This window comes from Cricetulus griseus, chromosome 7 (assembly GCF_003668045.3).
Source record: "Cricetulus griseus strain 17A/GY chromosome 7, alternate assembly CriGri-PICRH-1.0, whole genome shotgun sequence".
Lineage (NCBI taxonomy): Eukaryota > Metazoa > Chordata > Mammalia > Rodentia > Cricetidae > Cricetulus > Cricetulus griseus.
This window is the reverse complement of record NC_048600.1, coordinates 130,433,636-130,447,796: the sequence shown is the minus strand read 5'-3', so window position 1 is coordinate 130,447,796 and position 14,161 is coordinate 130,433,636. Positions and strand designations below refer to the sequence as shown.

General features: G+C 54.8%; 1 long non-coding RNA gene across 2 annotated transcripts; it reads right to left on the bottom strand.

Moving 5' to 3' along the window:
• Positions 1 to 635: 635 nt before the first annotated feature.
• LOC103162891 lies at positions 636 to 11,818 on the bottom strand. Of its 2 annotated transcripts, XR_004770692.1 has the most exons (6): positions 9,117 to 11,818; positions 8,691 to 8,859; positions 6,938 to 7,171; positions 3,429 to 3,593; positions 1,619 to 1,879; positions 636 to 1,045 (listed from the first exon to the last, which is right to left on the bottom strand). It is a non-coding gene; the product is annotated as an uncharacterized LOC103162891 (long non-coding RNA). The 2 variants fall into 2 exon arrangements; XR_004770691.1 differs by lacking the exons at positions 8,691 to 8,859; positions 9,117 to 11,818 and adding an exon at positions 8,425 to 8,675.
• Positions 11,819 to 14,161: the final 2,343 nt, after the last annotated feature.

The following is a 14,161-nucleotide window of genomic DNA, read 5'->3' as shown; positions in this document are numbered from 1 at the left end:
GGCTGACCCAGTGTGGGAAGGTTGACCTCTGAGAACGCAGGGGCAGGTGCGGGGCAAAGTCACTTCACCAGTCTCCAGTGGGATTGCCAGAACTCGGGGACCTAAGCAGGGAGGGATGGACCACACCCACTGCGCTCCATTTGTCCCAGTCATGCTCGGAAGCCCCTAGTCACATCCACAAAATAAACACAATAAGGCCACTCCAGTTCCCAAGCCCTGGAGAGGAGGAATTGAGAACAGGTCACACGGGTGTTGGATGCCAAGGTCTTTGCCTCGGTTGATTTGTTTGGAGAAAATGTTGTTTGTGACAAGCTGTGTAGCCCTGGCTAGTCTTTAATTCACTGTATTGACCAGGTTTGCCTCCAACTCGCACTCACAGAGATCTGCCGCTCAAACGCTGGGATTACAGGTGTGCACCATCATGCCCGGCTCATGTAGGCCTTTGTGTTTTTAAGATTCATTTATTCTGTGTGTATGAGTGTCTGCATGCATGTATGTTTGTGGACTACCTGTAGGCCTGATGCTCAAAGGGGGGGGGGTTGTTCAGAGCCACAGGAACTGGGGTTACAGGCAACAGATGGTTGTGGCACCATGTGTATTCTGGGAACCGAACCAAGACCGGCCAGTGCTTAAAATATTTTTAAAATTATTTTATTTTATGTCTTTTGGTGTTTTGACTGAATGTGTGTATACTCACACCAACGAGGGCTGGAGTCACAGATGCTCGTGAGCTGCCATGTGGGTGCTGGGAATTGAACCTTGGTCCTCTGCAAGAGCAGCCAGTGCTCTTAACTGTTGAGGCATTCATTCAGCCTCCTAATTTGGTTTTTTGGAGACAGTTTCATGTTGCCCAAGCTATCCTAGAACCCACTATGTAGTCCATGCTTGCCTTAAACGCCCAAGCCTCTTGTCTCTACCTCTCGAGTACAGGGACTCCTCGACACACAGCCAGGGCCAGGTTTAGGGCCCTTCTTAAGGCCTCATGGGTGGCTGGCTGCTTGTGCTGCTCTGTTCCAGGAGAACTGGTCCTTGGAGGTGGTACCCCCTGCAACCAAAGCAGAAAGGTGGGTAAACCTGCCAGCCATAGACTCCCATGGGCACAACACATGGGTGCAGCTTCCCAATGCTATCGCATGGGAGAGTCAACACTGCCACTGATGCACCTTGCACCCCGGGGCCAGGCTGATTTGCATCTCTCTGCCTCTACCCCGTTGCCTGCCATGCATGCTTGACTATCTACAGAATCCCAATCAAACATTTGGGGGAGATAAGTGCTCCGTATAAATAATTAAGACCACTGCACATTTGCCAACAACAACAAAAATTAACCCCCATTCCGGGAACAGCTGCCCATGTGGGGCCCTAGGCAGGCTCTTCAGACCCATCCCCTGTGGACTCCACAGGGAGGAGCCCTCCATATCGCTACCCAAAGCCCAGGGGCCAGCCCAGAGTAAGCAGAGACAGGGTGGCAGTAGGGACTGATGCCAGGGGTGGGGTCAGGGCACTGACATACCATGAGGTAGCTTGGGCACCCTGAAGCCTAGCCCCTAGTCAGGGCTCCCCAAGCCTGGTGCCTGGAAAGCTCTAGAAAGTTCTTGGTTCCCAAGTAAACACTTACACAGGACATGAGTAAATTGAACACATGACCTCCAGATTCCAGGGACTGTGTGACGTGAACTGTGTGGCCTAGGCAGGAAGCTGAGTAAACTTTGAGAGGGATCAGCTGCCCTCCGTGCCCCCTCCTCTGCAGGAGGTCCACACTGGACTGTAAAAGGAAGGCTTGCTTCTGTGATGTTCCTGGTTAGGAACTTGCCATGTCCCAGCACAGGCAAGCTGATCTCGGTGAGTTCAAGGTCAGCCAGTGCTGCACAGTGAGATCCTGTCTCAAAAAAAAAAAACCAAAAATCAAAACTCTGGAGGGGCCCCTGACTGTAGGAGCTAATCTCACTTTTCCCAGGGCAGGCATAGCTCCTTGTCTTTGATGAAGTGTCCCCTGGTGCCCACTCCCCTTGCTCATGCCCGTCCTCTAATTTCTCCAGAGCCATCACCTATCTTCTGAAAGAAGCCCCTCTCAGCCTTCCTTTCTCAGTCCTCATGTAGTTCCCGAGGATCCACTGATAATGCCCCACCTCATGACAAAGACACAGAAATGAGAACCCGTGACAGATCCAAGTGAGGGACATGGGACAAACAGTGCCAAAGACCGACTCTGCCTGGAGATAAGCCAGGTACAAGAGAGATAAGAATGGGGCTGTGACTCTTGGTGGAGGTGGGGCTACCATGGGAGACTTAAAAATGGAAGAGGCATTAAAAAAGAGGGAGAGGCAGGCTTAAAAATGGTGGTGACTCATCCAGGTACAGAAGGTAATGAGTGCCTCCTGCCTCACAGCACTGTTCCCTGCTGGCTCCACACACAGCTGGCCCCTACTGTGGTACACGGGAGCCCACACACAGCTGGCCCCCTACTGTGGTACACGGGAGCCCACACACAGCTGGCCCCTACTGTGGTACACGGGAGCCCACACACAGCTGGCCCCACTGTGGTACACGGGAGCCCACACACAGCTGGCCCCCACTGTGGTGCACGGAGCCCACACACAGCTGGCCCCCACTGTGGTGCACGGGAGCCCACATACAGCTGGCCCCTACTGTGGTACACGGGAGCCCACACACAGCTGACCCCCCACTGTGGTACAAGGGAGCCCACACACAGCTGGCCCCCCACTGTGGTGCACGGAGCCCACACACAGCTGGCCCCCCACTGTGGTGCACGGGAGCCCACACACAGCTGGCCCCCACTGTGGTGCACGGGAGCCCACACACAGCTGGCCCCCACTGTGGTGCACGGGAGCCCACACACAGCTGGCCCCCACTGTGGTGCACGGAGCCCACACACAGCTGGCCCCCACTGTGGTGCACGGGAGCCCACACACAGCTGGCCCCCACTGTGGTACAAGGGAGCCCACACACAGCTGGCCCCCCACTGTGGTGCACGGGAGCCCACACACAGCTGGCCCCCACTGTGGTGCACGGGAGCCCACACACAGCTGGCCCCCACTGTGGTGCACGGGAGCCCACACACAGCTGGCCCCCACTGTGGTGCACGGGAGCCCACACACAGCTGGCCCCCACTGTGGTGCACGGGAGCCCACACACAGCTGGCCTCCACTGTGGTGCACGGGAGCCCACACACTGGACGTACAGACTCCATCCAGTCCTGCAGCACTTACAGGCTGGTAACTTTACCTCCTGAGCCTGTTTCTTCACCAGTGAAGCCACTGTCCTGCAATGAAGAACTCCTGGAGGTCCTCTTTGACAGGAGACAAGGCATTCTAACCCGGCACCCAGCAAAGGCTAGCAAACCCATAGATGGGCTGAGAACCCTGGAGTTTTCTCCCAGGGTCTTCCTCTCCCAAATGACAGCTCACCTCGTTCACATCATGGCTGCGCATGCACTGAAGTTGCTGGCACCGCATAGACCTTCACCACCCACGAGAGGAGGAATGCTTGGCAATGTGGTCTGCAGTCGCCCCTGCCTGGTCCAGATTGCCTGTGGAATTCTGCTGCTCCCAGAAGCAGGTCTGCCCGAGGTCCTAAGGCCCCACCCATGGCAGGTGTAGCTTCTGCATGCTGTTCTGTGCTGAGTAGACCGGTCTTATGGTATGGTCATAGGGTCCCACACCTCAGGGTCAGGGCCACTCAGGCTTGTCTCCGCCCCCAGAGAAGCCATTCCCCACTAGAGAGAAGCTTGAGCCTATTGTCACTTGCTCCCCCTACTATGACAATCAAGCCAGCTTGGGACTTTGCATTGCAGACAGCCCTCCAGATAGCCCAAAGAGGGACCTTCCTCCAGCCTGGGCTCAGCAAGTGGGTGCCAGGACGAGAGAGGGGTTAGACCTGGGAAACATGACTTTCAAACCGTACACTGCTAGGACTGTGCACCTACCCGCCGATAAAACCCAACATGTACATGGCAGTTTACAGATTGTGAGGCTCTGTGGGACATGTGTACAATTACTGCATATAAAATATTCACCAAAAAGCCGGGTGTGGCAGCTCATGCCTGTAATCTTAACACTTGGGAGTCTGAGGCCAGACTGCTGTGAGTTCTAGGTCAACTTGGTCTCCATAATATAGTCTCCACAGTACATACCAGGCCAACTAGTGCAAGACTCTATCTCAAAGAAACAAGCAAAACAAAAGCCGTGTACCTCGGCCTTGCACAGCTCAAGGGATTGAGCTAAGTGGGGTAGCCAGGGGATGAAGAAACGATAAACACAGACAGACACACAGACGCAGAAAAGTTGGGATCCAGTGGACTGGGCTCTGGTGGAGAAGGCATAGCACCCAGAAGCTTGGCTTTTAACTGTAGACAATCGAACAGGGAGGCGGGGTTATTGTCTACACATGAACAGGGAGGCGGGGTTATCACAAACAGCTGAACGGGGAGGCGGGGTTATCACACACAGCTGACCAGGGAGGCGGGGTTATCACACACAGCTGAACGGGGAGGCGGGGTTATCACACACAGCTGAACAGGGAGGCGGGGTTATCACACACAGCTGAACAGGGAGGCGGGGTTATCACACACAGCTGAACGGGGAGGCGGGGTTATCACACACAGCTGAAGGGAGGCGGGGTTATCACACACAGCTGAACGGGGAGGCGGGGTTATCACACACAGCTGAACAGGGAGGCGGGGTTATCACACACAGCTGAACGGGGAGGCGGGGTTATCACACACAGCTGAACAGGGAGGCGGGGTTATCACATACAGCTGAACAGGGAGGCGGGGTTATCACACACAGCTGACCGGGGAGGCGGGGTTATCGCATACAGCTGAACGGGGAGGCGGGGTTATCACAGCTGACAGGGAGGCGGGGTGAACAGGGAGGCGGGGTTATCACACACAGCTGAACGGGGAGGCGGGGTTATCACACACAGCTGAACAGGGAGGCGGGGTTATCACACACAGCTGAACGGGGAGGCGGGGTTATCACACACAGCTGAACAGGGAGGCGGGGTTATCACATACAGCTGAAGGGAGGCGGGGTTATCACATACAGCTGAACAGGGAGGCGGGGTTATCACACACAGCTGAACGGGGAGGCGGGGTTATCACATACAGCTGACCAGGGAGGCGGGGTTATCACACACAGCTGAACAGGGAGGCGGGGTTATCACACACAGCTGAACGGGGAGGCGGGGTTATCACACACAGCTGAACGGGGAGGCGGGGTTATCACACACAGCTGAACAGGGAGGCGGGGTTATCACACACAGCTGAACGGGGAGGCGGGGTTATCACACACAGCTGAACGGGGAGGCGGGGTTATCACACACAGCTGAACAGGGAGGCGGGGTTATCACATACAGCTGAACAGGGAGGCGGGGTTATCACACACAGCTGAACGGGGAGGCGGGGTTATCACAAACAGGTGATCAGGGAGGCGGGGTTATCACACACAGCTGAACGGGGAGGCGGGGTTATCACACACAGCTGAACAGGGAGGCGGGGTTATCTCATACAGCTGACCAGGGAGGCGGGGTTATCGCATACAGCTGAACAGGGAGGCGGGGTTATCGCATACAGCTGAACGGGGAGGCGGGGTTATCACACACAGCTGAACGGGGAGGCGGGGTTATCACACACAGCTGAACAGGGAGGCGGGGTTATCACACACAGCTGAACGGGGAGGCGGGGTTATCACACACAGCTGAACGGGGAGGCGGGGTTATCACACACAGCTGAACGGGGAGGCGGGGTTATCACACACAGCTGAACGGGGAGGCGGGGTTATCACACACAGCTGAACAGGGAGGCGGGGTTATCACACACAGCTGAACGGGGAGGCGGGGTTATCACACACAGCTGAACGGGGAGGCGGGGTTATCACACACAGCTGAACAGGGAGGCGGGGTTATCACACACAGCTGAACGGGGAGGCGGGGTTATCACACACAGCTGAACAGGGAGGCGGGGTTATCACACACAGCTGAACAGGGAGGCGGGGTTATCACACACAGCTGAACGGGGAGGCGGGGTTATCACACACAGCTGAATGGGGAGGCGGGGTTATCACACACAGCTGACCGGGGAGGCGGGGTTATCGCATACAGCTGAACGGGGAGGCGGGGTTATCTCATACAGCTGAACAGGGAGGCGGGGTTATCACATACAGCTGACCAGGGAGGCGGGGTTATCACACACAGCTGAACGGGGAGGCGGGGTTATCACACACAGCTGAACGGGGAGGCGGGGTTATCACATACAGCTGAACGGGGAGGCGGGGTTATCACACACAGCTGAACGGGGAGGCGGGGTTATCGCACACAGCTGAACGGGGAGGCGGGGTTATCACATACAGCTGAACGGGGAGGCGGGGTTATCACATACAGCTGACCAGGGAGGCGGGGTTATCGCATACAGCTGACCAGGGAGGCGGGGTTAACTAATTTCTGTAGGGAGTGGTCTTCAGGCTGTAAACGTGGCGGCTGAGAGAGTTATGGTGGGTATTTTCTGCACACACTGTCAACATTCACACTCGGTCCCTAGGTAGGCTTTACTGTCCCTCGTGCTGGGGGAGGTTTTGCCATTCCCATGGGACTGAGGCATTGGTCCTTGACACAGCTGTCCCCGTGTGCCCAACAAGCACATTCACACGCTCCTACAGCCACGAGTGGCGGTGTGCCTCCAGCATATGAGGTGAAGACAGAAGGGTAAGAGACTGCTAGTTACACAGTTCGAGGCTGGTCTGGGGTATATAACACCCTGTCTCTACCCTCCCAATACAAAATAACACTATGAATAAAAAGGCATTAGGATTAGCATTAAGGAGAGTGTGACTGGGCTGGAATGACGGCTCATCGGTTGAGAATATGGCTTAAATGTGAAGTGCAGAATCCTGTCCAGCCCCTGGTCATTCTGCAATCCCACCTGGAGAACAATGCTGAGGAAATGCCCTGGGGACTCCAACTGTGCAGAGTCTTGATGCCTTCTGCTTGGGCCCATCTGCCAGCTCAAACTCCAATCTCCTTCTTCCCAGAGATCCCCAGACTCTGCCACTGCGACAAATGTCACTGCTGATGGATCCAGGGACCAAGAGGGAGGCTTAAGGTGGCCACTGTCCATCTTCTGCCAGACTGCCAGAGGAAGAGAGGTGACAGCTGTCTGTGGAAGGGGATGAACAGTATCAAAATAGGGTCTTTGGGGACAGATAACAAAGGGTTGGCTCCTTCTAATACCAAAGAGTAAAGGCCAGCATATGGCAGTTCAAGCTCTGGCAAGTGAATCCTGGCTCGGGGTAAATGATTGCTGGAGAGCCTACAGATAAGATCACATAGTGGGGGCTGCAGAGATGGCTCAGAAGTTAAGAGTACTGCCTGCTCTTCCAGAGGTCCTGAGTTTGATTCCCAGCAACCACATGGAGGCTCACAACCATCTGTAACGAGATCTGGAGTCCTCCTCTGGTGTGCAGGTATACATGCAGGCAGAACACTGTATACATAATAAATAAATCTAAAATAAAATCACATAGTAGGTAGTCAGTATGCGATATTGAGTGCCTAGTAGGTATTTGACACACAATAGGTGTTTGTGCACAGTCGGTGTGGGGCAAAGTAGGTGTTCAGTACACAGTAGGTATTGGGCACACAGTAGGTGTTCAGCACTTGGGAGGCACTATACATGCCCTTCACTCAGAGTAGCTATGATGAACCATCCTAGATATAAAGTGGCAGATGTGAACACCACCCCTAAGCTCTGGAACATCCCAGCAGGAGCCACAGTCACAGTGGGGTGTGTGGTTTTCCTGATGGTCTCGGGGCTGAGGAGCTGTGGTCCAGCCACTGACCAGAAACTGGGACAGTCTCCTGTCACGTGTTGACAGTCTCCTGTCACGTGTTGACAGTCTCCTGTCACGTGTTGACAGTCTCCTGTCACGTGTGGACAGTCTCCTGTCACGTGTTGAAAGTCTCCTGTCACGTGTTGACAGTCTCCTGTCACGTGTTGAAAGTCTCCTGTCACGTGTTGAAAGTCTCATATCACGTGTTGAAAGTCTCATGTCACATGTTGAAAGTCTAGGAAAAGCTCAGGACAGGAACCATTTCTACTGACTGCTTTTGCTTCACACCCAGTAAAGTCCAGACAGCCTTAAGTTGGGGATATCTGTGAGAACACTGTCCCTGAGCAGAGCAGGATCTGACTGTCCAAAGACTCGGGTCCCAGGTGGGGGGCAGGCAGATGTTTTGCCCACACTCCCTGTGATCTGAGATGCCAAAGTGTACTCGGAAGCCTGGGGAGCCTACCTACCAGGGCTGACAAGTGGGCCGGTCCTGAGATTGTGCATCTCCAGCCGACCTAAAGCCTTGAACACATTCACACACATCTGTCCAAGCCCATCTCCCAAGCCTTCCCACACTTACCCACTGGGCTCTGGCCTCAGGCTGCAGAAGCAGGGATTTCAGGGAACACGGGGGAAGGTCTCAAGACAGGCATGCCTTGTGGGGTCCTCCCACAGGGGCAGAGTGAGGGACACTGCCACTGTGGGCTGGATCCTGAGCCCCAGGGCCAGAGTCCTCTCCTGCACATAGCAGGAGTGGCTAATGAGCCAAGCCCGTCCTGCAGCTGGCCACCCTTCCCCAGCATCTGACCCCTTTGTCTTCCTGCCTACTGATGCAAAAGGTCAAACCTGGGGCTCCAGAGGGGAGAGAGATCTCAGCAGCCTGGGTGCTGACCCCACACCTCAGTCCAGGCTCAGCAGCAGGAAGCTTGAGAGGCGTGGTACCAGTAAGTGAGATGTGAGAGATTAGAGGTCTTGCTGCCTGGTCAGAAGCCGCCTGAAGATAGAGGACAAGTTCCTGGAAGAAGAAGGAAGTTGCACAGTAAATAATGTCAAACGGAGCACTGCCCAGGCCCCAGTTGATAGGAGCCAGGCGGCCCTGTGGGCAGGGAGCTGGGAGCAGGAGCCAGGCTACACTGTGGGCAGGGAGCTGGGAGCAGGAGCCAGGCTACACTGTGGGCAGGGAGCTGGGAGCAGGAGCCAGGCTACACTGTGGGCAGGGAGCTAGGTAGCTGGCATGGAGGGAGGGGCAGGACCTAGAAGGGAGGCTCAGACCTGGAAAGGAACAGGTGGCAGGAAATCCGCAGAAGTACAGCCTGCTGCCAACTGGGGCTTGAGGCACTTGGGAAGGGGTCGTCCTCACACTCTCTAAATACGGCTGGCAGGGATCAGGAAGACTGGCTTCTCTAAAACCCTGCAGGAAAGCCTGAGGCCTCTGCCCTCAATGCCCATGCCTACCACACATCCAGCCGCTCAGAGCGACCCTTAAGTGGGAACTGGGCTGTCTCAAGTACCCCATACTCCTCCCTGCCCCACCCCAATCTGAGATTCCTGGAGGCTGAATGCCTTCCAACCACACACAGGGGCAATCGCCCCCTAGGACTCCCCAGGGTGTCCTCTACTCTTCTAACCCTTTGTCTCTGTTGGGATCCCAGGCTCCAAAGCTGCCCCACCCCACCCTCGCAGTCCCAGAGCATGGGACCTCAAAATATGGGTACATCAGCTAAACACTGCAGTTCCAAGACATCCAATCTCAGCCCTTGTGACATCTGGGGAGTGGATGGCACTGGAGGCAGTGAGATTTACTTCAGCCTGGTCAGAGGGGAGCTGGCTCTTAGCAGAAAGCAAAGGCAGACCGGATCATGAGCTGGTCATGACTGTAACATGTGACCATTCCCCTGACTGGAAGAGTAACACATGACCACCTCTCCAGTTGGGACAAGGGAGCATACACAGGATGTGAGGGTGTGTGGTCTCCTCAATGGCCTGACAAAAATGCTCAAAAGTGACTGGTCTCTGTCCTGCCCATACCTGTCATGGGACGCTCCCTTCCCTCCTGCTCCTTATGAGTCCACATCTGATCTTCTCCCACCGTCTGTGGTCATTCCTCTTCTTGGATGTGTAACAGTGAACCCAGAAGCTACAGGCTTGGAGCAGTTTTGGCAACTGTGGATTGTCCAGCACCCTAGCTTACCAAGAGCCAAAACAGTCTTCAGCCCCTTTTAGAATCGAATTGTCATTGTTGGCTCTATATATGGGGCTCACAGTCTGCCCAGGTCACCTCTGAGTCCCCTGCCCTGGTTTTGGTGTCCCTGGCCTCCGTGGTCCACTCATCATTTCTGGCCATTCTCTAGACCCATGTGAACTGTTCTTTCTTTGAGTCCAGTCCCCTTTGGTTCCCATCTTGTGTCCTGTAGCCTGTCATACTAGCCAGAGCAGGGCATGATGGCCATCTTGAGGCCCATAGGGCAAAGAGGGGGCCAGACATCTCTCCTCCACACTGCCACCCCTCTGAGGGGGCAAACATAGCAGATGGTGAACACACACATGCACGCACGCACACTGAAGATGTGCACACAGCACCATTTCCCCTTGCAGAAGATGAGAGGTGAGAAAACCTGTGACCTTGCAGTGCCGAGGAGAACGTCACAAAGGCTAATCACAAGTCAGCCGTGGTGGCAAACAAAACAACTTTAATTTAGCACCAGGGAGGCAGAGGCAGGCAGATCTCTAAGAGTTTAAGGACAGCCAGAACTACACAGTGAGTTTCAGGATAGCCAGGGCTATGTAAGGAGAACTTATCTCAATAAATAAATTAACATTAAAAAGAAAAGCAAACAAATAAATGCCATACAAGGTAAGAGCAAACCATGGGGGGGGGAACGGGGGGGGGGAAATGGGACCCGGTGTACACTTTTCCTAGCGGGAGTAGGTTACACCCATTTAGAAGCTAACCACTGACTGACTGGTCCTCAGGAAGACAAACCTGTTGCTTAAAGGAAGTTCAAATAGCCCAAACACAAAGCAAGGTCCTGCATGTCCCAAGGACACACACACACACACACACACACACACACACACACACCCCACATGCCTGCCTGCCCAGAGGGCTGGAGTAAGTCTGATGACGCAAGTGTCATCCAGATAAACCAGCAGCAGGGAAGTCGAGGAGCACACCACTTCCATCCCTTGGGGAGATGGCTTGAGAGGTAGCCTGTTATGACTCACTGGTTCCAGCCCAGGCCTGTGCGCCACAGAAGCAGAGGAACTGGAGCCTGGAGCAAGGATGTCCCCAGCATCACGATCTCACAAAGCTGACCTGACCCAGCTGAGGGTCTCTGGAATGGAACTGTGTCCTAGGGCCTTCGAGATGATAGTTCAGCAGGTAAAAGCATTTGCTACCAAGCCTGGTGACTTGAGTTCAAGCCCCAGGACCCATGGGGTAGAAGGGCGAGAATTGACACCCTAAGGCTTAGGTCTGGAGTGGAAAGGTACACGGCCACCACCAAACAGGAAGGACACCCAAAAAGGTGGATGGCTCTCAGGAAGACGGTGCCTAAACACAAGAATTCCACATACACGGTTCAAAATCCAGCCATGGTCTGCTCCCCTGAGAGATGCACACATACTGGCAAACCAGAATGGAAGCAGGTGAATGAGCAGGCAGAGGGATACGGTGGATGGGAAGGAAGTTTCTGGAACCCTGGCCATGGTCCACTTCTTTTTTCTTTTATGATAGAGTTTCTCACTCTGTGACCCATGCTGACCTCAGACTCATGGCAATCCTGCTACCTCAGCTAGGACTGCAGGCCTGAGCCTCCACCAAAGCTAGGTTCAAGGTCCCCTCCTTGATGGGAGTGGCCACGACGTGGGAGTTCATTTACTGTTCACATTTGTTTGTGACACGGCAAAAATATGCTTCGTGTGCTTTTCTGTCAGAGTTCGATTTCATCACTGAGAGAAAACAAAACAAAAAACAAAACAAACAAACAAACAAAAAAAAAAAAAAACCAGGAAAACTCTGCTGAGTCCTGGGATCCGGCCATGCCCAGCTCTCACAGCCAGTGCTGAGGTGAGCTGGTGCAGAGGGGAAAGGCATTCTTGTCCTCCTAGGAACTGAAGCCCGCTGCAGCCTGTCTGCACAGCGAGCCTGCCTGCCTGCTGTACCCCTCTTCTCACTCCCCACCCTCAGAGCACAGCACTGATCTGTCTCAAGGCAAAACCTTCCAACCACATAGGGCATGTGCAAGGACTTGGAGGAACTGCTTTCCCGTTCTCAACTCTCCATCAAAACATGGGCCAAGTACTTGTCCCCTGCTCAGCCCAGCCAGCACCACCCAACTCGGCTAGCACCTGCCCTTGCCCCTCCCCCATGCTGGAAATGGTGATGTCCCGGTCTCCGAGGGTGGTGGGTCTGGGTGGGACCAGTGCCCTATGGAGGGGTGGGCTGAATGGATGGGAAAGACATTTCCCCTGTTTACTGGGGCCCAGCTGCTATCTACAGCTCCAATCTGCTGCCTCTCTTTATCTCTGAGGGACCGCCTGGGTTCCCAGCAGCCTCCCCGCCGCTCACTTCCTGCCAGTGGCCCAGCATTACAGGAATACACACACACACACACACACACACACACACACACACACACACACACACACACACACAGCACACTGAACTAACTCAGCATGTGAGTGTGTTCGTGCACACTTGTGCCCACACCCCAGAGCCTGCACCACCCTGGCCAGGTGTCAGGAAGTCATAGGTACCCCCAGAGGCAGCTCTCCCCCAGAAATCCTGACATGAGCCTCTTAGAATCCTCCCTCAAGTGGCCCGAGATGGTGAGGGTGGGGATGATCTTCATGTTCTCCAGACTGTCCTCAAAGGCAGGACAGCACCTGTTCTCCATGTGTACGGCAGTTACCAAGATCAAGGGGCACTGAACCAAGTGTCCCTCCCCTGTCAGCCACTCAGCTGCCACCAGGATGACTTGACCTCAGGGACACACATATGTGCAGGCTGCCCCATGAGTCGCTCTCTCATCTGCCACTCAGCTGTCATTCACCAAGTCCCAGAACTGGGCACTGGGCTAAGCACACAGGGCTGGCCTTTTGTGCTCAGTGTATCAGCTACACAGAGCGAGTGACAGAAACGTGTGCCTGTGGCTGTGGACAGGGGGAAGACAGAAAGATACCCAGAAAAGATGGCCTGCTCCCTTCCTTGTTGGGCGGGGGTGGGGTGGGGGTGGGGGGACAGCAGGGAAGCACAGAAGCACATTTGGGAGCCGACCAGCACAAGGCAGGTGCTGGTGAAAAGCCCCAGAAAAAAGCCACATCAAGAGGCTGGTTGGGCAAGGAATGGCTGGAGAGATGGCTGCGCTGGGAAAATGCCAGTCTTGTAAGCATGAGGGCCGGAGTGCCTTCCCTGCACCCATGTGAAAAGCTGTGATGGTGGCCAGCATTTGAAATCCCCGCTCTGGGGATGCAGAGACACACATATTCCTAGCTGGCCAGGCAGCCTACCCTAATCAGTGAGTCCCAGGTCCCAGTGAGAGACTGCCTCAAGAATAAGGGGGCAGCACCAGAGGACAGACACCACGTGAGGCTGACCTCTGGCCTGCATGTGCGTGTGTACACAGATGCATGGCTGTGTCTGCACACAGAAGGGACCACTACGGCAGGCACTCGGGTCATCCTGCCCTGCCCAGAGTACTGGCTGTGAGGAGAGAGACAACTGGCAAGGTGAGGTCACCCCGTGACCTCTGCAGTGGGGACTCTTTAATGCTAACACTGCAAACAGGTTACAATTAGAGGAAAAGGGACAGGGGTGGGGGTGGGGGGACCTGGAGACCTGGAAAAAGGCAGAAAACAAAAGGAACTGGCTCAGGAGATTCCTCACCCTACCCAGGCTCATCCCCAACTGTCACCAGTCTATAAACGATCCAGTTAAAGAATTAAAAGGCAGGAAAGGTCTGGAACACAACCCGGAGCATCAGAGCCGCCTCCAGCAGGGCAGACAGGATCAGCAGGCAAAGTAAGGCATTTACTGGGGGTGAGGGGATGTGCACGGCCAGTTGGCACACAGAGAAAAAGACGCTCTGCCCAGCAGAGCGGCCAAACTCCCAGTGTCTTCTGAGGCCTGTGGGCTGGAAAACCTTTGAAATTTTGCATCCCTAATTACAGGCTGGTCAGTTTGGAGAAAGCTAGGACAGTTGACTAGCTCAGAACTGTTGTGTGACATGTCCAAATCCAGCCTTGTCCATCACCAGGGTGCCAAATGATGGGAGACAAAACCTGCCAGGCTTTTGTCTCAAGTCAGAAGGTTGAGG